The sequence below is a fragment of the Aethalodelphis obliquidens genome, unplaced genomic scaffold (assembly GCF_003676395.1).
Source record: "Aethalodelphis obliquidens isolate GAN/ISIS:26980383/991018 unplaced genomic scaffold, ASM367639v1 scaffold13, whole genome shotgun sequence".
NCBI lineage: Eukaryota > Metazoa > Chordata > Mammalia > Artiodactyla > Delphinidae > Aethalodelphis > Aethalodelphis obliquidens.
In genome coordinates, this window is record NW_020837957.1 from 5,716,650 (window position 1) to 5,740,888 (window position 24,239).

Consider the following 24,239-nt stretch of genomic DNA (forward strand, 5'->3'; position numbering starts at 1 on the left):
CCAATCCAAGAACATGGTATATCTCAACCATCTGTTGGTATCATCTTTAATTTCTTTCATCAGTGTCTTATAGTTTTCTGCATACAGGTCTATTGTCTCCCTAGGTAGGTTTATTCCTAGGTATTTTATTCTTTTTGTTGCAATGGCAAATGAGAGTGTTTCCCTAATCTCTCTTTCAGATTTTTCATCATTAGTGTATTGGAATGCAAGAGATTTCTGTGCATTAATTTTGTATCCTGCAACTTTACCTAATTCATTGATTAGCTCTAATAGTTTTCTGGTGGCATCTTTAGGATTCTCTATGTATAGTATCATGTCATCTGCAAACAGTGACAGTTTTACTTCTTCTTTTCCAATTTGTATTCCTTTTATTTCTTTATCTTCTCTGATTACTGGTTCCTTCTAGTGTATTTTTTATTTCAGTTATTATATTGTTCATCTCTGTTTGCTTGTTCTTTAATTCTTCTTGTTGTTTGTTCTTTAATTCTTCTGGGTCTTTGTTAAACATTTCTTGCATCTTCTCGATCGTTGCCTCCGTTCTTTTTCTGAGGTCTTGGATCATCCTCACTATCATTATTCTGAATTCTTTTTCTGAAAGGTTGCCTATCTCCACTTCATTAAGTTGTTTTTCTGGGGTTTTATCTTGTTCCTTCATCTGGTACATAGTCCTCTGCTTTTTCATTTTGTCTATCTTTCTGTGAATGTGGTTTTTGTTCTACAGGCTGCAGGATTGTAGTTCTTCTTGCTTCTGCTGTCTGCCCTCTGGTGGATCAAGATTTTTTAATGTGGATTATATCAACCATATTTACCATATAAGAAGGTAAATTGAGATATTTTAAAAATATTTATTTTAAAATAACGAATTCATTGTATGTTAACATAAATAACTTAATTTTTATGGAAAAATAGATTTACCCATGTTAAAAAAAAATTAGTGAGAAGAGTGACATTGTTTAACATTTTGCAAATCTCCTTAATGTCTGTGTCAATGGAAGACAGCTGGATTCTCATATCTACTTCTGCTTTCCATCTGTTGCAGTATCTCACTTCATGTAGCCTCTGGAAAACTGAGTAAAAAAAGCATGAACATCTTAGTATTATTATGAAAATAGTTTTGACCCGAATGGGTATTGGTTATCCCCAGGGCCTTCAACCACACTTTGAAAACCTACTGTACACACCATGGTAAATATGAAAAATTATTACCTGGCTAAAGGGTTGGAAGTCCTTCCCAGACTTCCCAGAGAAGAGTCTTTCTTTATTGTATTTTGCTGTTCAAAGAAATTGATAACAGTGATTTTTTTACTGTCAAATTCCCTCCCTATCAAGAAATACTCACTAGGTGCTAAGGAACTAAGTTTCAAATTTACCAGTAATTAATATAACTTTCCTCATTAGCATCGAAGTATTTTAGAGCTAGAAATGCTAAAAGAGAAACCCACAACATCATCTGGTCAAATATGAGATGGGGACCACTGGTTGTACGCAAAAAATATTTTAGGTAATACACAGCCAAACATTAAGTAACATTGAGTAAAGGGAGTGAGAAAGTTGTCTCTTGTTGGTTTCTCTTTCCACGTGGTTACATTGAGGCCAAGTCTTAGCTTGACTGTTAGTATGTCCTCTATATAACTTAACTAACTTGCAGTGTCTTTAACCAGCTTGCATATTTTCCAATTTAACATAAGGTTAGCCTAAGGAGTCTTAGAGCCTTAGGCCAGCAACAGTATCCAGCTAGAATTTAACGGTATATTTTTTATCATCTTATTTTTATTACTACCATCTACTTAGAGCACGACATTTCGGTTTTTAATTTAATAACGTTTAATTTTAAAACATTTGGATTTAAAGAAAAAAGTTATTAAATAATAGTATGAATGGTATAAGTAATAAAGTGCATGATGGAGGTTTGGGAAAAAACTGATTTAATTCTGTCCTCAATTTACAGTTAGGGAAATCAAAGCACGGAGAAAATTGACTTGCTTGAGATGGCCACAGTCAGAGACTTTAACTCTGGCCTCCTAACTCTCAATCAAGAGCTCTTTCTGCTACAGCATGAATGAGTGCTGATGTCTAACATTTAACATTTCAGTGTTAGAGCCTCCCCTGAAGTCAGACAAATCTAGGTTAAAACCCCTGCGCCATCCTGGGCTAGCTGTATAATCTTAGACAGACTTCTTAGCTTCTATCTCCTCGGTTTCTTCACTTATGAAGTCAACATAATCCCCATTTCACATTAACATTTTGCCTATCTTAAATGAGATAATATTTTAAGTGGTTTGAAATGGCTCCTGGCACTCAATAGACAGAGTTATTTTTATTAGCTGAAGTTACTCTTAGTGAACTGCAGAGCATTTGGAGCAAAAGAATCTTCGTAGCCAGGGCTTGGCTCCAGTGTGTGTGAACTGCATCTGCCACTTGGATCCTTACTTAATTAAAGGCTGGAAATCATTGCATTTCTCTGAAGGAGGCTAACACGCCTTTGGTTGCAGGAAGTGAAGGTTAAACGCGTTAACTGGGAAACTTATGTAACCAAGGGTTAAAATAGCCTTGAAGCCAAAACCAAAGAATTCTGGCCTCTGGTGTGTGAGGCAAAGCCAAGCATGTTTGCCTTTGTGAGCCCAGGAATGCTTCTGGTGAGGCTTGTTTGTTGTGGAAACTGACATGATCAAAGTGGGGAGAATTAAAACGATCTATCAGAATAATAGTCAAGGCTGTATATGAACTCCCCAGACAGAGCGTTGAACCTGAAGTCTCCCACTGAGGACAGACAAGCCAGCTGACAGAAGCTGGGAAGAAAAGAAATGCATCTCTCTAAGGCAGATGAGTGCAGCTGGGAGATAAAGACCCTGGTTGGGGAACTCAAGATGAGAGTTCAGATTTAGCAGACAGAAAGGTGAAATGGAATGCTGAACTTGTGGTCTTTAGGATTCTTGCAACACCAACGTTGTGGTTTTCAGGTGTCAGTTTTTAGAGTGGAGTTACTAAGTGAAGCAGGCACTTTTAGTAGTAAAGCATTTGGGGTGGGGAAACTGTGCCAATTGTAATAAGATCCTGTGCCAGTTGCACTGGAATGTTCTAAGGCATGATGTCATGCTTCTTCCCATATTAATTTCCAAATGTTGAAAAATTCTCATTATGATTAAGTAGACTTAAGGGTCCCTAAGTGGCTGGCATGATTTTGGATTGTTTGCTCACTTAGTCCTTCATCCCAGGATGAAGATTAGTAAAACTCTGTGATGTTCTAGCAAGTATGAAATGACACTGGAGCCCCAACTGTTGCTAAATCCTTATCAAGGCATACAAAGAATCATAAAACAGACAGATTGGAAAAGATTTTAAGGAAATCCAGTCCTATTCACATATTTTAGAGAAGGGGAAACTGAGGCCTGGAGAGAGGAAATGACTTGCTCAATACTACACAGTCTTCTGCTTTGCAGGCCAATGCTTGCCTGCTGCCACGCCAAAGAATCCCCAGCAGATAGACTATTGGCCTAGAATAATGCCCACAGGGCGAGAGTCACCTTCCGGGGCGTCCGTACTTTGAAATGCTGCAGGGATATCACTCTGTTTTTATTTTTGAAAATTATACTAACACTCCTGCTTTTTGTTTTGTTTTTCCTTTGTGTATATTGGCCTATCTTTTTATCTCTGTCCCTCCCTGGGCATACGTCACCAGGACTCTCCTGACAGAGGTAGATAAATGCAGAATGAGGTTTTTATAAAGATCACGAGTACACCCAATACTGAGCCCAATGAGAGAACTGAATAATAATCATACCTTATGCTGAGCGCTTTGCAAATCACAAAACGCGTTTTAATCTCTTCTTCCGTTAATCCCTACACAGTCATTAGGGAGGCAGAGCAGTTATTATCATATGTCTTATGGATGCACTAAGCGAGACAGAGGGAGCCCAGCGAGTTGCCCCACACCACACAGCCCCAGAGTGGCTGAGCAGAGCCCGGCGGGGGATTCAGCCCCTGAGGACCCTCAGTTCAGGCACCTCTTACGGCGGCATGCAGAGGCCCAGACTCGTGGATTCCCCAGGGTACATTCTCTGAACTGTCGACTTGGTGGGAGTTTCAGGGAATTCTGCAAAAAGGCAGCGGGAGGGTTTAGGAGGATCGGAGAGAAATGCTCAGAAGGTGCGGGGGAGGGGAAGGCAGTCGGGCAATCTTGCATTTAAAAAGGTAAAGAATTAGCGAAAGGTTTCAGTCGGCCGACCTCAGAGATGACATCCTTCTCCTTTCTCGGGGCTCCCAGAAACTGCTTCCTCGAAGAAAACGTCTGAGGCTTACATTTCATGTTACCTGCCTTGCTGGAGCAGCCCTGCCTCTGGGCGCGGCGGGGTTTGGGCTCCTTTGGCTTCCAGGCCCGGGCGCCATTCGGCGCGAGGTTGGGGGAGAGCCCGCAGGCCTCCTGCCGAGAAGCCCGGGGGGATGGGAGGGGGAAGTCGGCCTCGCATCAAAGCAATCAGAGAAACCCTGGGGGTCTATTGGCCTGCTTCTCTCCTCCGCAGCGGCTTTGCCCCAACTAATTTCCTGCCCGGGCCCTAACCCAGGTCCCGCCCTTTCCCACCCTTCCTGGCTTCACTCCGTACCAAGCATCACTAAAGTAAGGAAACAGGAAAAGAAAGCTGGGCCCTGGGGGTTTCTGTTTGGCTTTGCAAACCACTTATGGAGCGAGAAGTGGGGACCACAAATGGGGACCCCTGAGGAATGACCCCCTCCCCAGCCCCCTCTCCAGTTGAGTTACCAAATGAGGCCAATTCATTCTCTGGAATGTAGCAGCCGGGGCAATGATGATTGCTACTGACAGGGAAGCTTTCATGTAGCAATATCCCCGGCCACCGGCTGTGAGGCAAAGAGAAAGAACTCTCTGGAATTCACAACATCCCCCCTCCAATTAATCCCCAGCCGCCCCGCTGTGTGTGAATGGGCTGTGCTGGGGATTCGTAGCTCTGATGCGGGGGATTTGCTGATTCCTTTGAGCCCCCTGAGGAGAGGTGATATGGAGAGCAGATAATCAGCATGCAGCGCGGAGACGAGGTAATGAATTGGCTCGCCTGGGCCTGGCTTCACTATTTGTACACTTTTAGGCACCTCGGAAACTGGGTTTGCAGACAAAACCTGTGCCGAGGGGCCCTCAACCCCCGACCTTTTGTGGGCCTGGATAGCTGCCGCCTATCCCGCTCGCTTAAGGCGGGAGCCTTGTCTCCGAAAGGAGGAGCCGGAGGCGAAGGGAAAGGAGCCCGGATTCTAAGCGGGCCAGGCCTGAGCGGTACCTCTCCCGCCTCAGTCCCACGCTCACCCCAATGAGGTCGAGCTTTAACTCGGTTTTCATTCTCCTGCATTGCTGTTTTCAGTCTAAGTCCACTGCTTCTACGAATAAAATGCTGTTTATTTTTCCCTTGTAGCTCCAGGTTCGTCTCTGGCAAGAACGTGTGTTCAAGGCGTTGTGACCGTCCAACGTGAGTTATGATTTGCTGGATGTGGGGTCTGTCTGTCTCTGTCCGCTTCAGCGTCTCCCACCGTGCTAAAAGACAATGCTAGTGCCTGCCTAAAAAAAGTAACAGCTGACATTTATTGAGCACTTACTATGTGTCAGGCACTTAAGAGTTTATACGCATGATCTTAGGCAATCCTCAAAGTAATCTCTGAAGGAGATGCCAGTCTCCGGTTTCATTTTACAAGGAAGAAAAAAAGGCTTTGGAGTTCCTAACCGGCTTGGGGCCACGGAGTGGGGGCGCTAACTAGTAGGCAGGTGGAGTCAGATTCCCTCTGCACAGCCTCTGGGTCCCACACACCTCGTCTTCGTTTAGACGCTCACTGCTTCTCATCAGGTGCATCTGCTGCAGAGCTTCCTGCTTCCAAGCATGCAGACAGCAGCCCTCTCCCCCCTGCAGCCAGGGGGAATCTCTCTGAGACACCGCAATGGGCCATCCCCTTGCTTAGACTCCTCAAAGGTTCCCAGAAAGTTCAAACTCCTCAGCTTAGCACACAAGCCCCTTTATGACAGGCACCTGGAAAGAATTAAAGACAGACAGAGGCGATAATCCTAATCCCCTCTTGGGGGAGTTTGCTAGATGGGGCTGTGAAGGGAACCAGGGCCTCTTTCCCTCCGACTCTGGAGTCTACTTGTGGGCCTGGCTCCCCGAGGGCACTTCCCACTCTGACCCTGCCCCCATCTTGTCTTTCCTGGCAGTTGCCACTCTTTTCTTGCCTTCCTGGGTCCCTCTTCTTTCATTCAGGACTGAAGGCATTGGAGGCAGATTTTTGCTCCTGGTTCCACTATTGAAGGGAATTCAAGATGAACATTTTGGTTTTAAGGGTTTTTGTTGCCAGAAACCACAGGGCACTAGACAAAAACTATGACAAAGTCTCTAACTTTTCTATGCTCAGTGTCAACCAATCTGAATTTTCCTTGCGTGCCCGGAAATTACCTTTTATACGCTACAGTTGGGTTTTCCTCCATCAGCTGACAAACGAACGTTCAGGCTCTCCCATGGGTCCTGCATACCAGTCACTGTTCAGTTTCAGCAGCAGCATCATTGTTTTCCTAGCAGTGTTATTACAATTATTTAAGGATTTCATCATAAAGTGTCCCTATTTTATAAAAACACACATAAAACTGAAATATTCAACATTCTGTCAACTAATACTTATTGAGAGGCTGTTATAAGTGTGTGGGGAACTGTGGTGAACAGGAGAGTTAAGGGCCCTGCATTATGCCGAGAAAGACAGTGTACAAACAAATAAATATTCAAAAGCATGGTTAGCCACATAAGGAAATAAACCAGGGTGGTGTGATAGAGAAGTGGTAGGGACTGCTTTACATTAGTTAGAGGGGGAAAGGCTTTCTAAGCAGGTGAGATTTGAGCTGAGGTTTGAATGGTAAGAAGGATTCATCCCTAAGAATAATTGGAAGTAGAGCATTCAGGCAAGTGCCAGGGACAGAGGTGGGGAGAAGCTTGCCTTCTCTGAAGACGCAATAAGGCTGCTAGAAGGGCTGAGGTGTTTGGATGAGCAGGGGATGGGGTGGTATGTTACGCAGGAGATGTGAGCTAACAGATCTTTAAGATCTCGTAGGCCAATGGCTTTCAAACTCTTTTAATGTGACCCACAGTAAGAAATACATTTTATATTACAGTCCACTATCACACACATGCTCCTGAAAGAGTTCTTTCAATAAACTTTGATATTTTGTTTTATTTTAAAATGCTGATCCTTACCCAGTACATTGGTTTCACAACCTAGTAATGGCTTGGTTTGGAAAGCTCTGTCCTAGATTATAGTAAGCAGTTTGGATTTTATTCTCAGTATAATTGGAAACCTTTGGAAAAGTTGTACGCAGGAGAGTAACATTTAATTCACATTTTGAAAACTGACTTTGACTGCTGTCTAGAGAGCAAGTTTGTATGAAGGTGGGTGAGAGTAACAGCAGGGAGACCAGTTAGGAAGCTGTTGTATTTCATCTAGAGGAAGAAATAATGTTGGCTTGGTAGCTGAAGAGATTGAGAAAAGTGGATGAATACTATAAAATTTGGAGGTAAAGCCAACATTGGATGTGGAACGTGAAGAAGAGAAAGGAGGCAAGGATGACTCCAAGAGTTGTTTGGTTGTTTATTTTTAGCAATGAGTGGTATAGACCTTTGCTGAGATGAAAAATTGGGGGATGATTACATTTTGGGGAATGGGAATATTGTTTTGGGTATTTCAAGTTTAGGATATCTATACCTCCTATACCTCTTTTTTTTAAGATTTTTTTTTTGATGTGGACCATTTTTAAAGTCTTTATTGAATTTGTTACAATATTGCTTCTGTTTCATGTTTTGGTTTTTTGGCCGCAAGGCATGTGGGATCTTAGCTCCCAGACCAGGGATCGAACCTGCACCCCCTGCATTGGAAGGCGAAGTCTTAACCACTGGACAGCCAGGGAAGTTCCTATACCTCCTGTACATCTTATTGGAGATGTTAGACATATCAGTAAGGGTGTTTTGGTGAAAGATCAGAGTTGGCGATGAAGCTTTAAGAGGCAGTGGCACATGGATATTATTTAAAGCCATGGGACTACAGGTATTTACCTGGAGAGAACGTGTGGTTAGAGAAGAGCAGTAGGCTTCCTACTCCCCCCTTTCTGGATCACATCAACATTAATCGGTATAGCAGAGGAGAACTTCCATTCTGAAAATGATGCTTCTTGTAACAAAATGGAATATGAAAAATCATTAGATATACTGAGTCTCAAGTAGTCATCCATTGGATTTGAGGTGGACAACTGTGTGTTTAATTACAGAAGAAAAACTAAATCTAAGAATATGTAAGACATGCTGGTGGTAGATCATCTAAAGTGTAATTAGGAGTTTTATAATACATTTAACTTCCTGGGGGTAGAACACCTCTCACATTGTTTGCGTGACTTCGTGCTGAACTTTTACCCAGATAACTTTAGTGCCTGTTGTTTTTTAGGAATTCTTTACAGAAGTGGGGGACTGTTTATGTCATAGAATTTATTCTTTGACTCTCTCTAGCTAAATCAGGTTGTTCTTATTTCCTCACATCTGTGTTAGATGTTCTAGCTGAAGGAGTTTATACTCTCATTCAATCTAACTTTTCTTTCTGGGGCTGGAACACACCTATTTTTACCTTCCTTCGTAAGAAGACTCTACCCTTGGTCTTCCGTCTCTCCCTCTCTTCCAGTCAGATAGGGTGTCAGGATACCTTAATTGTAGTGCCATTCCAAGAAAAAGAAGACTCTTCCCTTTCTTCTTTTCTTCCCTTCCCTTTTCCTTCCTTCCTCCCTCCCCCCTTTCCTCCTTCCCATCCTTCCTTCCTTCTTTTTTTTTTCTCTTTCTCGAGGGCAGTGGTTTTCAAACTTCAAATGAAAATTTAAGTTAAAGCCCCAAAATAGAAAATAAACAATGGAATAATGGCGCCATTTTCTTCTCTTTGTAAGAACCTCATCCGCAACTTCATGAAATCCAAGGGTTCCACAGATCGTTACTGAAATGGATTCATTTCTTCTTTGAGGAGACTTCAGGTAGAGGAATCACTATTATCTGTGAGCCAACTGTTTACTCAGAGAAGGCAAATTAAGATTATTCTCTGTGACAGAGTCACTGATAGGATTCACCCTAGAGATATAATGGAGAGCCAGAGAGCTTACACAGATTGCCTCTTAAAGAGAACCACATTTCATTAGTTAATCAGAAAATATGGTATACTTAGTGATTTAAATAATTTATTAAAAAGATACTGGTGTGATTTTTTTTTCAAAAGGCAATGTAGTTTAAATAATGTTCACTTTGGAATCAGAAAACTTGAGTTTAATCTCCGCGTTACCTCTTACCAGCTTATAAGCCTGACATAAGAGCAAGTAATGTCACTTCTCTGAGCCTCAGATTCTTCAACTATTAGTTGGGCAAAAAATTTTCCTTATAGGTTTGTTGCAAAGATTAAGTAGAAATAAAACACAGAGCACCTAGTACCTGGGAGTACTTGTCATTACCATAAGTAGGCTCTTAAAATAAGACAAATAGTTATTATGATTATATATTTGCCTACTTTTAGTGACAAAGATTAAGGCCTGGGTTAGAGATGGCCTCCAACCCTGTAAATGCTGATGAGAATTCTGGCTGATATTGAAATAGAGCATGACATGTACTTAAGGGCTAAGTGAAATGGGTTTTGTAACACATGGTCATACTTTGGGTGACTTCTCAGAAATTCAAGTCTGTTATGTACCTAAGGAAATGAAAAAGCCAAAAAATTCTGGCACCTGGCTTAACGGCCTGGATTCTTTTGGGTCAATATAGTTTGTCCTCTTTGTTCTTTTTTTTTTTTTTAATAATTTTTTATAAGTTTTTTTAAATAAACTTATTTATTTTATTTATTTATTTTTGACTGTGTTGGGTCTTGGTTTCTGCACAGGCTTTCTCTAGTTGCGGCGAGCAGGGGCTACTCCTCATTGCGGGGCGCAGCCTTCTCATTGTGGTGGCTTCTCTTGTTGCAGAGCACAGGCTCTAGGCATACAAGGTTCAGTAGTTGTGGCTCACAGGCTCAGTAGTTGTGGCGCATGGGTTTAGTTGCTCCACGGCATGTGAGATCTTCCCAGACAAGGGCTTGAACCCATGTCCCCTGCACTGGCAGGCGGATTCTTAAGCACTGTGCCACCAGGGAAGCCCTGTCCTCTTTGTTCTTATTTCATAGAAGTTAGGTCCTGACCATAACTCATTTCTATGTTACTTCATCACTGGGATGCCTCCTTGAGTTTTTAGAGCACAGAACACAGAGGATAAACATAACCAAGACATCATATTTATGAAAATGGGAGTCTGCATAACTAAAAGTGAGTTTCATCCATTCATTCTTTCATTCATTTCATAAGTATCTCCCAAGCTTTGTGTACTGGGAACACCTATGTACAGACACTGTATTGTGACAATGACAAGACAGACAAAACTCTGCCCTCAAGTAGAGTTAGACAAATACATATACAAATAAATAATTACAGGTTGTGATAAGTGTGATGAAGTAAGTTAAGCATGGTGCTGTGACGGAGACTAATGGCAGTAGTTAGAGAAGGCTTCTCATAGGAGACAATGTTTAAGATGAGACCAAAAAGCCAGCCAAGTGAAGGGTCAAGAGAGAAGCTTTTCAGACAGAGGCAACAGCAAGAGTACCGAGGTGGGACGGAGCTGGAAAAATTTTAAGAACTACTAGAAAGCCAGCATGACTGGTGTATAAGGAAGGAAAGACGGGGAGAGAAAGGCAGGAGCCACATCACATAAGCCTTTAGATGTTTGAAGATTTCTTAAGTCTATGGGAAGTCACTGAGGGCTTTGAAATAGGGGAATGACATGAGCTGGTTTACATTTTCCAAAAAAGTTACTGTAGAGAGGGCAGATGGGAGAGGGGCAAGAGTGGGTGTAGTGGGCCACCTATGAGGTGGCATAGGTAAAAATGGAGGGTGGCTTAAAACAGAGGGGAGTAGAGTTTCAGGATATATTTGGAAAGCAGAGCCAGTAGGACTTGCTGATAGGTTGTGAAGAGTGAGGAAAGGGAAGAACCATGGTTTCCGGCTTTAGCAACTATTTGGGTGGTTCTGTCATTTTCTTCCCTTTCAAAGGGAAGACTTCAATATGATCAGCTTAGGAGTTGGGTAAAGAGGGAATCACATGTTCCATTTTGGAAATGTTAAGTGTGGGATGTCAACAAGACAGGCAAGGAGATATGCCAAAATGTCAGCTGGATATGGAGGCAAGTCTAGAGCTTAGAGGAGACTGCTAAGCTGGAGACAGAAGTTTGAGAGTCTCCGGAAGTTCATTTGTATTTGAATCTAAGGAGATGGATAAAATCATATAGAGAAAGGAAGAAGAAAGAGCCCAAGATTTGCCTTTGGGAATCCAAAATTAAGATGATTGTAGAGGGGTTTCCCTGGTGGCGCAGTGGTTGAGAGTCCGCCTGCCGATGCAGGGGACACGGGTTCGCGCCCCAGTCCGGGGGGATCCCGCATGCCGTGGAGCGGCTGGGCCTGTGAGCCATGGCCGTTGAGCCTGCGCGTCCGGAGCCTGTGCTCCGCAACGGGAGAGGCCACAACAGTGAGAGGCCCGCGTACCGCAAAATAAATAAATAAATAAATAAAAATATGATTGTAGAGGAAAATGAATTAGTGAGGAAACCAAAAAGCCATGACCTTGAGGTAGGAGGAAGATCGTAAGTGATGACTGTAGGAAAAAAAGAAACCTAGGAGAGGCAAGTGTTGTAGGAATGAAGTAGCCAACTATATTGAAATCCATTTGTAACCGCTAAGTTTCTTTATATGATAAACAACACCGCCCATGGGGGCAAGGTTGATCTTGGCTAAATCTCTTATGAGTGTCAGATGGACAATTTATTTAACCTTTTTTTTTTAAAAGTAAATATAGGAACTTCATTATTTTTTAAAATTTCAGCTTTATTGAGGTATAATTGACTTTTTTAAGCTTTCTGAGTATTAGTTTCCTCATTTGTAAATTAGGTCAATACATGCATTTCATAGGCGTTTGTAAACATCGAATAAGCTAATTTATAAAAACTGTTCACAGAACACTAGGTATACAGAGCTCAATAAATAGAAGCTATTATTATGAAATAGCATTATGTTTAGAAATCAGAAGACCCACATTCTAGTGATGTTAGTGTAGATCCTGCATTTAGCAGTTGTTTCCTTGGGCAATAATAGTTATTTGAATTTCAATTTTCTCACCAGTGAAATGGGGAAATAATTTCTGTCCTTCCCTTCCTTCCCATAGTGCTGTCCAAAGGATATGAGAATGCTCTATAAGCCATTCAGTGCTGAGGAGATATGAAGAATTTCTCGTTGTCCAGTAGAATTTCTATTTATCTAGCTTTCAAATCAGTCAAGTGTTTATACTTTAGGAGTGCTGGGAATAGGTTTGAGGGAGGCAAGTGACAAAACTGGAAAATGAAGCTTTTAGCTAGACCCAGACTTATCAGATTTAAGATTCATTTCTGCAGTACTCTGTTTCCCTTACTTTCTTCTGAAGGGATCTACATGAATCAAGATATTAATGCAAGGAGAAGCAACTGATTCCTGAGGACATGAGCTATCTTCCCAGGATACCTAATCCACTGTAGATGCTAAAAATTTAGCCTTTGATGGATTGAGAATGCATGGCCAGCATAATCCCCGGGAAGGGGAATGCTTCTCTTCCAAATTGTGACGATGTATCCTCAGTTCTCCATGACTCAGGAAGAGGCAGATTGAATGGGAAAAGGGAAGTGAGGAAGAAGAAAACCTGAGGGAAATAGAATGATGCATGAAGAGGAAGAGAAACTCTTTGAAATGAGAAGAGGAAACACCACCTCAAATTAAATTTGTTGGCATGAAAAGATGCTGGAGGGAAGGGGTGTTGGAGGGAAGGGATGCTGCCTCTGGACCAATCAAAGGACATTTGCTAATGAAGAAACTAAAGCTAGAGGGGTAAAATGACTAATTCAGGGTTACTTATAAGAGCTGAAACTTTAGCAATCACTGGTGATTTTCTATGGTGTTTAAAAAATAACAACAAAATCTTGATGCTATCTTTGACATCTCTCCCTCTGTCTCTCACACTCAAATTCATTCATAAACAGCTTCTTTCGAACCTATTTTAAAATATATACAGAACCTGACCACCCCTCATCATCTGTACCACTACCATCCTAAGCAAGCCACCCTCATCTCTCTCCTGAATTAGTGAATCGTCTCGTGCTTTCCCCTTGCCCCCCAGCAGAGTGATCTCTGTAAAAACTTAAGATCATATTACCTCTCTGTTCAACACATTCACTGGCTTCCCATCTTAGAGTAAAATTCGAAGAGCTAACCATCACCTAGGAAGCCCTGAATAAACCTACCTCCCCCATGCTTCTTTCATTTCATATCCCACCACTATCCCCCCACCCACCTCACTCCATCCAGCCACAATATCTCTGATATTCCTCTGACAAAAGCAGCATGTTCCTACCTTGGGACCTTTGTACTTGGTGATTCCCTCTGCCTGAAGCACTCTTCCCTCAGATATCCACATGGCTCACTTCTCACTCCTTCAGGTCTACTCCAGGGTCAGCTTATCAGACCACCTTCCCAATCAGCTTCCTTAATTAGTGCACACACACTCAGCCCTACAGTCCTCAACTTCAGTGGTGCCCAAACTTTTTTGGCACAAGGGACTGGCTTCATGGAAGACAATTTTTCCATGGACTGGCGAGGGCGGGGATGGTTTCAGGATGATTCAAGCGCATTACATTTATTGTGCACTTTATTTCTATTATTATTACATTGTAATATAATAATGAAATAATTATACAGCTCACCATAATGCAGAATCAGTGGGAGCCCTGAGCTGGTTTTCACTTGCTGCTCACTGATGGGGTTTTGATATGAGTCTGCAAGCAATTGGTTTATTATGGTCTCTGTGCAGTCAAACCTCTCTGCTAATGATAATCTGTATTTGCAGACACTCCCCAGAGCTAGCATCACTGCCTCAGCTCTACCTCAGATCATCAGGCATTAGATTCTCATAAGGAGCGTACAACCTAGATCCCTCGCATGCGCAGTTCACAGTAGGGTTTGCGCTCCTATGAGAATCTAATGCCGCCACTGATCTAACAGGAGGAGGAGCTCAGGCGGTAATGCCAGAGATGGGGAGCGGCTGTAAATACAGATGAAGCTTCGCTCGCTCGCCTGCTGCTCACCTCCTGCTGTGTGACCCGGTTCCCCAGGGGCTGGGGACCCCTGCTCTACTTCATTGTATTTTCTTCTAGCATTGTCACCTTTGTACATGTTTCATATTTAATTGCTATCTGTCTCCATTCACTAGAATGTAAGTTCTATAAGGAAAGAGATTTGTTGGTTTTTTCAATCCTTGATTTCTAAGTCTGGCATTGGTGTTAGGCACTTGAACAAATGTTGAATGAATGAATAAATGAATCAAACCCTGTGACTTAGAGCAAAGGAGCAGAGATGTTAGGAATTTTTAAAAGACGTGGAAATAACTCTTAATTCTGTCATTTATCGGCCATCAACTTTTAGGCACATTATGAGATTCAGTTTCTTTTTTACATGTGGGTGGTACCTGACTGCATTCCTTGTAGAGTTTTGAGGATTAAAGGAGACATTGAATTTAACTGCAGTCAGGGCAAGGGAATTAACATTTATTGAGTACCATCTAAGAGCTGGACCCTATATACAAAATCATTCTCATAACACTCTTATAAGGCAGGTATCATTTTCCCATTTAACTGGGATCAATCTGCAGCTCAGAGAGTTCACTTCTTAAACAGGAAGTGGTGGAGTTATGGTTTTTCATCCAGGGCCTTATGGCCCTTACATTCTTGTCCTTTTCGCCATGGGCCCACCTTCAAATGTTGGTTGTTATTCTCGGGACAGCATCAGGAGCCAAATGTGGAAGCCAGTGTTGCATATTGGGTTGCCATCAAATCTTGATAAAATGGGAAAGAAGGGATCTTAGCAAGTGAAATTTGTTTCCTTGTCCTTCAATCTTGCAAAGAAAACTGCCACTGATTCTCCTGAAAGAGCAATAGCCGGTCTGCAGGGCCAATAATGGCCTCCTCCGTCTCTGGCTGACCATTCAAAGCCACTCTGGAACTTTGGAGGGGGCTACCTTCACCTCCGTTCTTCAGCAGATGCAGGGTCTGCCATTTACTGAAGAAATTCTCTCCACTTTGCAGGCTTCCTTCATATGCCAACACATGGAGGGAGAAGAGGCAGGCCAAAGCAAAATCCTGGCTTTCTTCTTTTTCATCTCTTTCTGGTCCTTTCTAATGCATGTTGTGATCACTGCCCAAGGCTCAGGGAATTTGACTTTTAGCTCTTCTACTTCCTAAATACATTCTCAGTGAGTGAGGTGTTCTCCCCTTCATGGTTTCTGGGTCATTTGGGTCCAGATGGGTCACTTGGCTCAAAGAGATGCTGCTGATTCTGATAGAAAGCTCCATGAATGTGGGTCTCTATATCACTAGTCTATATCTACATCACTATCACTATTTTCATTTCAGTTGTACTAGTAAGGAAAAGTGCTTTTTTAACACAATAAATTGCTTTAGCCAGCAATTAAACCAGCAATTTCCCATTTGTTTCTCAGCTTAGGTGGGGTGGCAAGTCTGGTCAGGTAAATAGGTTTCTTAGAACAACAGTTCTCACACTTTTCACATTCAAGGTATTTTTAGCAGCTCAATTTGAAAGATTAAAAGACTCATCTGACAACAGTAAACAAGTCAGCAGTCATTACTGATCAGTCTGAACTACAAAAAATAATGTTGCATCAGATTTTAGTATTTTTTTCAGCATTCCTTTGATCTCACAGCACCACTGTTGATGTTTGATAGAAATATCAACTATCATGACTACTCTTCCTTATACACATAGAAGACAATGTTCTCAAGTGTTCCATTAAACACTTCTTTCTTTGTCACCTGCTTGAATCTGTGATACAGTCCTTCCCGGTTCATAGCAAGTTTTGCTCTGCCCTATACCATGTTGCACAACCCACTGTAATGCAATGTTTAATCTGACAGGCATTGTCAAATAGAGTATCTTTAGTGATAGCCAAAACATATTGGAACATTGATCAAAAATTAGTAACACGGGCTTCTCTGGTGGCGCAGTGGTTGAGAGTCCGCCTGCCGATGCAGGGGACACGGGTTCGTGCCCCAGTCCGGGAAGATCCCACATGCCGCGGAGTGGCTGGGCTCATGAGCCATGGCCACTGAGCCTGCGCGTCCGGAGCCTGTGCTGCGCAACGGGAGAGGCCACAACAGTGAGAGGCCCACGTACCGAAAAAAAAAATTAGTAACATCCAAATTTTTTGATACATATGTGTTCTGCATCACATATTTGTAAAACTTTGGTCTGGACAAATGCCGTCCAAGATTCTGACTTTCTCTGTTCTCTTTTATTTTTCTCTTTTACGTATAACTCTATTTAACTTCTACTTTTGCTAAGATGGTTTGTGGGGTTTGGGGTTTTTTTGCTCCCTAAATACCAACTTCCTTTTCTCTAGGTCCAATGAGGTCACAAAACGCTAATGTCTAAATATAACTCTGGTTCTCAATAAAGGAATCTAATATGGAGAAATTACATTAGTGAAAAAAATTGAGTTTGATCCCAGCCACTTGGTAATTGGGTAGTATTGGTCTGAACTTACATTCCTTCCTCTCTATTTTACATAGAGATAATAATGTTACCTACCTTGGCTGATTGGCTGAGATAATATATGGAGTATATGTGGTACAGTGCTTAGTTAATATTAATTCCCTTTTCTTTATGGCCCTCTCCTCTTCTGGGTATCTCTCTGTGTCTTCTGGTGCTGCTGTCTGAAGGACTTGGGTCAGTTCTAAAGGATGGATGAGTTGAAATTGACAGCCAGCCAGGAAGCAAGAGTTAGGCTGACCTCCTGAAGTGCCTATTAACTCTATTCTTCATAAGATGTTTAAACATAGCCCGCAGTTTTTATAAACCTGGGATTTTATTTTTTTCAAGAAAATCTCAGTAATTCCACTGTCTCTTGACCTGGGTTCTCCTAATCCTGGACAGCAGATCTGAGGAACAAGGAGAGCATGGTAGGGAAAGTGGGGGAAGAGCCAATAAAAAGGTACATTATCAAGCTGGCCATATGTGGTATCAAGTGACAGTGTTACCTGATTCATGGGACCTTCTTCTAAGAGACTATGAAAACAATTACTTCTCAAGTCAGTCCTTCCAAGAAAAGAAGGAAGGAGAATTTATCCATTAGCTCCCATTTCTCATTAGTCAAATGCTTGCTCCCTAGGATATTAATTCTTTGATTCTTCTGAGCTAAGCATACGTGGTCCCATGTCATCTTATCCCTCAGCATCATCTGAAACAAGAGGCAAGATGTGCTTTGAATAGACATGTGGCAAATGCTGTTAGGTTGTGGCCACATGAAATGAGTTAGTGTCCAGCCAGACTGTGTCAATACAGTGACTGTTGATTCTGGAACAAGTGTGGCAATGACAGAAACAGCTGAGATCAAGAGAATCTGAAGCAACCATAAGTGGTATATGATACAATTCACCCCCTTGCACCAGTCACCTCAACTCATGTGCTCTCATTATATCTGGCTACCATTCTGAAATAAGAGACCCCTCTCTCTTTTCTTTTTCTTTCTTTTCTCTTGGTGGAAACAACATGCTGTCAGCTTCAACTGATTCCAAGGGTATAATAAATATAATCTCCCTTCTTCACCAGCTATTCTAGAATTTCCTCCCCTTCAGTTGCTTTCCTGCTGGAGTGACCTCATTTCTGAGGGTACATATCCATAGTGGCCTTGCCTTTTGTCAGGCTGTGGTTGCTACAATTGATCACTTGCCAGGTATAAAACCGCCAAGAGATATCTCAGTGAATTCCTGGGTTGCTGACACATCCCTTTTTATCCCTATTGTATAGCAGCAATTCTGGATTTCTTCTTATGATAACAGGGATCAATTACCCCTGACAAGACATTAATACCTTTTTTTGCCTGATGTTTCTTGGTATAAGGAGCTCAAAATGAACAGGTAGGTCATACCTTCAAGTTAAGTAGGAATTTTTCTGTGTCATTTGATAGATGCATGCCCCCATTCCACTCTACCTATCTGATCCCCAGGAAACACAATCTCTAATCTCGTAGAACCTAAGATCAGAAAGTGCAAATTCTGTGAGTTTTAGAAATTATGGTGAAAGAACCCAGTTCTATTTTGACCCTGTGCTTCCCAGACGCATTTATTTTTGCTATTTAGGATAAAGCATCACTGTGTATCTACCATTTATCAGTACTTACCCTGCATCCTAGAGGACAGCAATCAATCCTTAGCTTAACCTTCAACACGGCTTTCCAGTGTTCTTCTAGACAGATGCTCTTGGTGAGGGGTGTATATTGAAGACCAGTGGTACCTGTGGTTGTACATCCATTGTAGCTCTTCCTTTGGCATAAATAGGGATCTTGCTCCAAGGAAATGTTGTATGGAACATGATGCTGATAGATCAGGCATTCTGTGAGCTGGTTGAATGGTGGTGCTGAAGGAAGTGCAAGGAAAGGAAAACTAACATTGTTAGTAGATTTCTATTCCAGTGAGACAAAGATCACTGCCGTTTTCATAGTAGAAGTGGCCCACTGTAATTGACCTCCTGCTAAAATTGAGGTTGCCTCAAAGGATGGTGCCATAGTGATGGCTCATAGTTGGTCTCTTCTCCTAGGAAACTGGATGGATATTCACCATGGCAGTAGCTGTATCAGTCTTGATTAGAGGAAGTACATGCTGTTGGACCCATTTAGTGTCTTTATTTCTTCATATGGCCACTCTGTTGATTGGCCCAGTTCATGAGGCTTTAGGTTGCTAAGGAAAGGAGAAAAATAACGTCTACTGAGTCATTCTGTTCCCTTAACTATTGAAAGCTTCCTCTGCAGGGAATACTTCCTGATGAGCATTATTGTGAGACACAAGGATCTGCACACTTTGTACCTACTTTTATAGATTTGCTTACATACCTCTTCCCCAGAACTACTTGTTTTAAACCTTCCAGTGTTATTTGTTCTAGGCCTCTCAACAACTAGCCAAGTCATGCAACCATTAACCAGGAGCCTAAGTACCTCAAGCTACATCTCCCTCCATTAGCACTGGATGGCCAAGTGTACTGCTAGCAGATCTGCCCGCTGGGAGGATTTCTCTTCACCATTGTTCACTAGAAATACCCCTGAGTGGAATTATAATGGCAGTTGTCCATTTTCAGTTAGCACCAACATATCATGCCAACCCATCTGTGAACTAAGCCCAAGTTCATTCCTCTTCTGACAGTTGGTTGTAGGGTATTCCCCATGAGCTATAGGTTTGGGTTTTAGAAGAGGTATTGATACAATAGGGACAGATGATGTGGAAGTCTGAGCTGTTAATGCAATGTACTTGTGCCTTCTCGAATCACTTAAGCCCAAACTCTAATGTACCGTTTCTGTACATTAATGGATTGCAACACAATCCGTTATGTAGAATAATGGATTGTGTTGCACCTGCTTGAATTTATGACACAGTGAATTAAACAATATCCAGGATATAATGGGCACCTCTGGTCACATAGTGCTTGATAGCAGTACTCAGTCCCTCCTAGGGTCCAATAGAATGCTAGCTGTTGATTTTCAAACAGAAAGTTGTTCTCTGCTGTAAAAGCCATGGCCTTACTCTCAAGCTCTAGGAGACGATGTAACAACTCTCCTATTGAAACTTGCTTGGTCCTCCACTCAGCATGCTCATCTGCCACTGTTACTTTTAGTTTGTAGCTGAGTGGGCAGGCGGGTTCCCAGCCTCAACTTGCTGCAAACCCCTCTCTTGCTCTGGGTTCTATGTGAAATTGGCAGTCTTATAGTTCACCTGATAAATGAGACAAAGCAATGTTCCTGAGTGCAGTGTGTGCTGCCTTCAAAACCCAAAGAGGCCAACTTAGTGCTGGGAGGTGTAACTCTGTCATAATGGTAGGAGGTGCAAGATGCAAAAAGTGTTCTTATATTAAAGATGTGCTGTCCAATAGAGTAGCCACTAACCATGTGACTATTTGAATTTAAATGAATTAAAATTTTAAGAATATGTAAAAATTCAGTTTCCCAGTTTCACTAGCCACATTTCGAGTGCTCAATACCTAGATGTAGCTAGTGGCTATTCTATTTGGCAGCACAGAGAAAATTTCTGTGATGGAAGAAAGTTCTATTGGATAGCATTGGCTTTGAGGCTATGCTCCTACACAGCAGGTTAAAATTTGAACACAGGTCTATATGGTGCAAAAGCCCATGGTTTTTCTGCTTCAGCAAGTTGCAGAGGGTCTGAGTCTAAGCAGATGCTTTCCTGCTATTGTGTTCAAGGGCAACATGAGCTCTCCAATTAGATTTTTGTGCAACTAAGTAAGTTTTGGTTCATGCAAAAATTCTCTTTGCATTCAACAAATGAAAAAGGCATTTTATCTAAAGGCCAGGTCTGCTGTGGCAGCTCTCCGTATCTGACCTCTCTTTCTGGGCTACAGTAGACTCAGAAAGCAGTTTTCTTTTGAAAGAAAGTTTTCATTCTGCTCAGAAATATTATGCATTTTCAGAGAAATGGGGCTGACTAGAATTCTGTGGCAGACAGCAGAATCTCTGAATGCTGTAGTTCTGCATTTCTATCTGTACTCTATGAAAGGCGAGGACCATTGTCCCCACAAAATGCGGCTAAATGGCATCTGGAGCATGAATGGGCAGGAAAAACACTCTCTTCCCTCTAATAACACCACTTATGGCAGACAGGCAGGGTTCTCTTCTGAATGTGGTAAAGAGATGCTGTTATGATAAGACTAATTATTATACATTAGTTAAAATCCCATTTAGGGAGTGTTATATTGCTGCTATTTTATTTTGAATTTTATTTAATTTATTTTTTTATACAGTAGGTTCTTATTAGTTATCTATTTTATACATATTAGTATATATATGTCAAACTCAATCTCCCAATTCATCCCACTCCCACCCCCCCCAACCTACCACTTTCCCCACTTGGTGTCCATACATTTGTTCTCTACATCTGTGTCTCTATTTCTGCCCTGCAAACTGGTTCATCTGTACCATTTTTCTAGGTTTCACATATATGCATTAATATATGATATTTGTTTTTCTCTTTCTGACTTACTTTACTCTGTATGACAGTCTCTAGATCCATCCACATCTCTGCAAATGAACCAATTTCGTTCCTTTTTATGGGTAATATTCCATTATATATATGCATCACATCTTCTTTATTCATTCGTCTGTCAATGGGCATTTAGGTTGCTTCCATGACCTGGCTATTGTAAATAGTGCTGCAATGAACATTGGGGTACATGTGTCTTTTTGAATTATGATTTGCTCTAGTTATATGCCCAGTAGTGGGATTGCTGGGTCATATGGTAATTCTATATTTAGTTTTTTAAGGAATCTCCATACTGTTATCCATAGTGGCTGTATCAATTTACTTTCCCACCAACAGTGCAAGAGGGTTCTCTTTTCTCTACACCCTCTCCATCATTTGTTGTTTGTAGATTTTCTGATGATGCCCATTCTAACTGGTGTGAGGTGATACTACATTGTAGTTTTGATTTGCATTTCTCTAATAATTAGTGATGTTCAGAAGCTTTTCATGTGCTTCTTGGCCATCTGTATATCTTCTTTGGAGAAATGTCTATTTAGGTCTTCTGCCCATTTTTGGATTGGGTTGTTTGTTTTTTGAATATTGAGTGGCATGAGCTGTTTATATATTTTGGAGATTAATCCTTTGTCCCTTGATTCATTTGCAAATATTTTCTCCCATTCTGAGGGTTGTTTTTTCGTCCTGTTTGTAGTTTCCTTTGCTTTGCAAAAGCTTTTCAGTTTCATTAGGTCCTATTTGTTTATTTTTGTTTTTATTTCCATTACTCTAGGAGGTGGATCAAAGAAGATCTTGCTGTGATTTATGTCAGAGTGTTCTTCCTATGTTTGCCTCTAAGAGTTTTATAGTGTCCAGTCTTACATTTAGGTCTCTAATCCATTTTGAGTTTATTTTTGTGTATCGTGCTACAGAGTGTTCTAATCTCATTCTTTTACATGTAGCTGTCCACTTTTGCCAGCACCACTTATTGAAAAGACTGTCTTTTCTCCAATGTATATCCTTGCCTCCTTTGTCATAGATTAGTTGACCATAGGTGCATGGGTTTATCCCTGGGCTTTCTATCCTGTTCCATTGATCTATATTTCTGTTTTAGTGTCAGTACCATACTGTCTTGATTACTGTAGTTTTGTAGTATAGCCTGAAGTCAGGGAGTCTGATTCCTCCAGCTGTGTTTTTTTCCCTCAAGACTGCTTTCGCTATTCGGGGCCCTTTGTGTCTCCATACAAATTTTAAGATTTTTTGCTCTAGCTCTGTAAAAAACACCATTGGTAATTTGATAGGGATTGCATTGAATGTGCAGATTGCTTTGGGTAGTATAGTCATTTTCACAATACTGATTCTTCCAATCCAAGAACATGGTATATCTCTCCACCTGTTGGTATCATCTTTAATTTCTTTCATCAGTGTCTTATAGTTTTCTGCATATAGGTCTTCTGTCTCCCTAGGTAGGTTTATACCTAGGTATTTTATTCTTTATATTGCAATGGCAAATGAGAGTGTTTCCCTAATTTCTCTTTCAGATTTTTCATCATTAGTGTATAGGAATGCAAGAGATTTCTGTGCATTAATTTTGTACCCTGCAACTTTACCTTCATTGATTAGCTCTAGTAGTTTTCTGGTGGCATCTTTAGGATTCTCTATGTATAGTATCATATCATCTTCAAACAGTGACAGTTTTACTTCTTCTTTTCCAGTTTGTATTCCTTTTATTTCTTTTCCTTCTCTGGTTGCCGTGGCTAGAACTTCCAAAACTATGTTGAATAATAGTGGTGAGAGTGGACATCCTTATCTTGTTCCTGATCTTAGAGGAAATGCTTTCAGTTTTTCACCATTGAGAATGATGTTTGCTGTGGGTTTGTTGTATATGGCCTTTATTATGTTGAGGTAGGTTCCCTGTATGCCCACTTTCTGGGGAGTTTTTATCATAAATGGGTGTTGAATTTTGTCAAAAGCTTTTTCTGCATCTATTGAGATGATTATATGGTTTTATTCTTCAGTTTGTTAATATGGTGTATCACATTGATTGATTTGTGTATATTGAAGAATCCTTGCATCCCTGGGATAACTCCCACTTGATCATGGTGTATGATTCTTTTAATGTGTTGTTGGATTCTGTTGCTGGTATTTTGTTGAGGATTTTTGCATTATATTCATCAGTGATATTGGTCTGTAATTTTCTTTTTTTGTAGTATCTTTATCTGGTTTCGGTATCAGGATGATGATGGCCTCATAGAATGAGTTTGGGAGTGTACCTTCCTCTGCAAGTTTTTGGAAGAGTTTGAGAAGGATGGGTGTTAGCTCTTCTCTAAATGTTTGATAGAATTCACCTGTGAAGCCATCCGGTCCTGGACTTTTGTTTGTTGGAAGATTTTTAATCACAGCTTCACTTTCATTACTTGTGATTGGTCTTCATATTTTCTATTTCTTCCTGGTTCAGTCTTGGAAGGTTATACCTTTCTAAGAACTTGTCCATTTCTTCCAGGTTGTCCATTTTATTGGCATAGAGTTGCTTGTAGTAGTCTCTTAGGATGCTTTGTATTGCTGCCGTGCTGTTGTAACTTCTCCTTTTTCAATTCAAATTTTGTTGATTTGAGTCCTCTCTCTCTTTTTCTTGATGAGTCTGGTGAATGGTTTATCAATTTTGTTTATCTTCTCAAAGAACCACCTTTTAGTTTTATTGATCTTTGCTATTGTTTTCTTTATTTCTATTTCATTTAGTTCTGCTCTGATCTTTATGATTTCTTTCCTTCTGCTAACTTTGGGTTTTGTTTGTTCTTCTTTCTGTAGTTCCTTTAGGTGTAACGTTAGATTGTTTATTTGAGATTTTTCTTGTTTCTTGAGGTAGGCTTGTATAGCTATAAACTTCCCTCTTAGAACTTATTTTCCTGCATCCCAGAAGTTTGGGATCATGGTGTTTTCATTGTCATTTGTCTCTAGGTATTTTTTTGATTTCCTTTTTGAAATCTTCAGTGATCTCTTGGTTATTTAGTAACGTAGTGTTTAGCCTCCATGTGTTTGTGTTTTTTACATTTTTTTAC

At 41.1% G+C, this 24,239-nt stretch overlaps 2 long non-coding RNA genes across 2 annotated transcripts in view; one reads left to right on the top strand and one right to left on the bottom strand.

Annotated features, from left to right (window-relative positions):
• Positions 1 to 887: 887 nt before the first annotated feature.
• LOC113624350 (uncharacterized) lies at positions 888 to 4,509 on the bottom strand. Its single transcript, XR_003434311.1, has 3 exons — positions 3,782 to 4,509; positions 1,207 to 1,271; positions 888 to 1,067 (listed from the first exon to the last, which is right to left on the bottom strand). It is a non-coding gene; the product is annotated as an uncharacterized LOC113624350 (long non-coding RNA).
• Positions 4,510 to 4,649: 140 nt separating this feature from the next.
• The window catches only part of LOC113624349 (uncharacterized), a 187,087-nt gene continuing 167,497 nt past the window's right edge, over positions 4,650 to 24,239 (top strand). The window contains exons 1-2 of the long non-coding RNA XR_003434310.1: positions 4,650 to 5,049; positions 5,418 to 5,471. This is a non-coding gene — a long non-coding RNA (uncharacterized LOC113624349). The remainder of the gene's footprint in view (positions 5,050 to 5,417; positions 5,472 to 24,239) is intronic.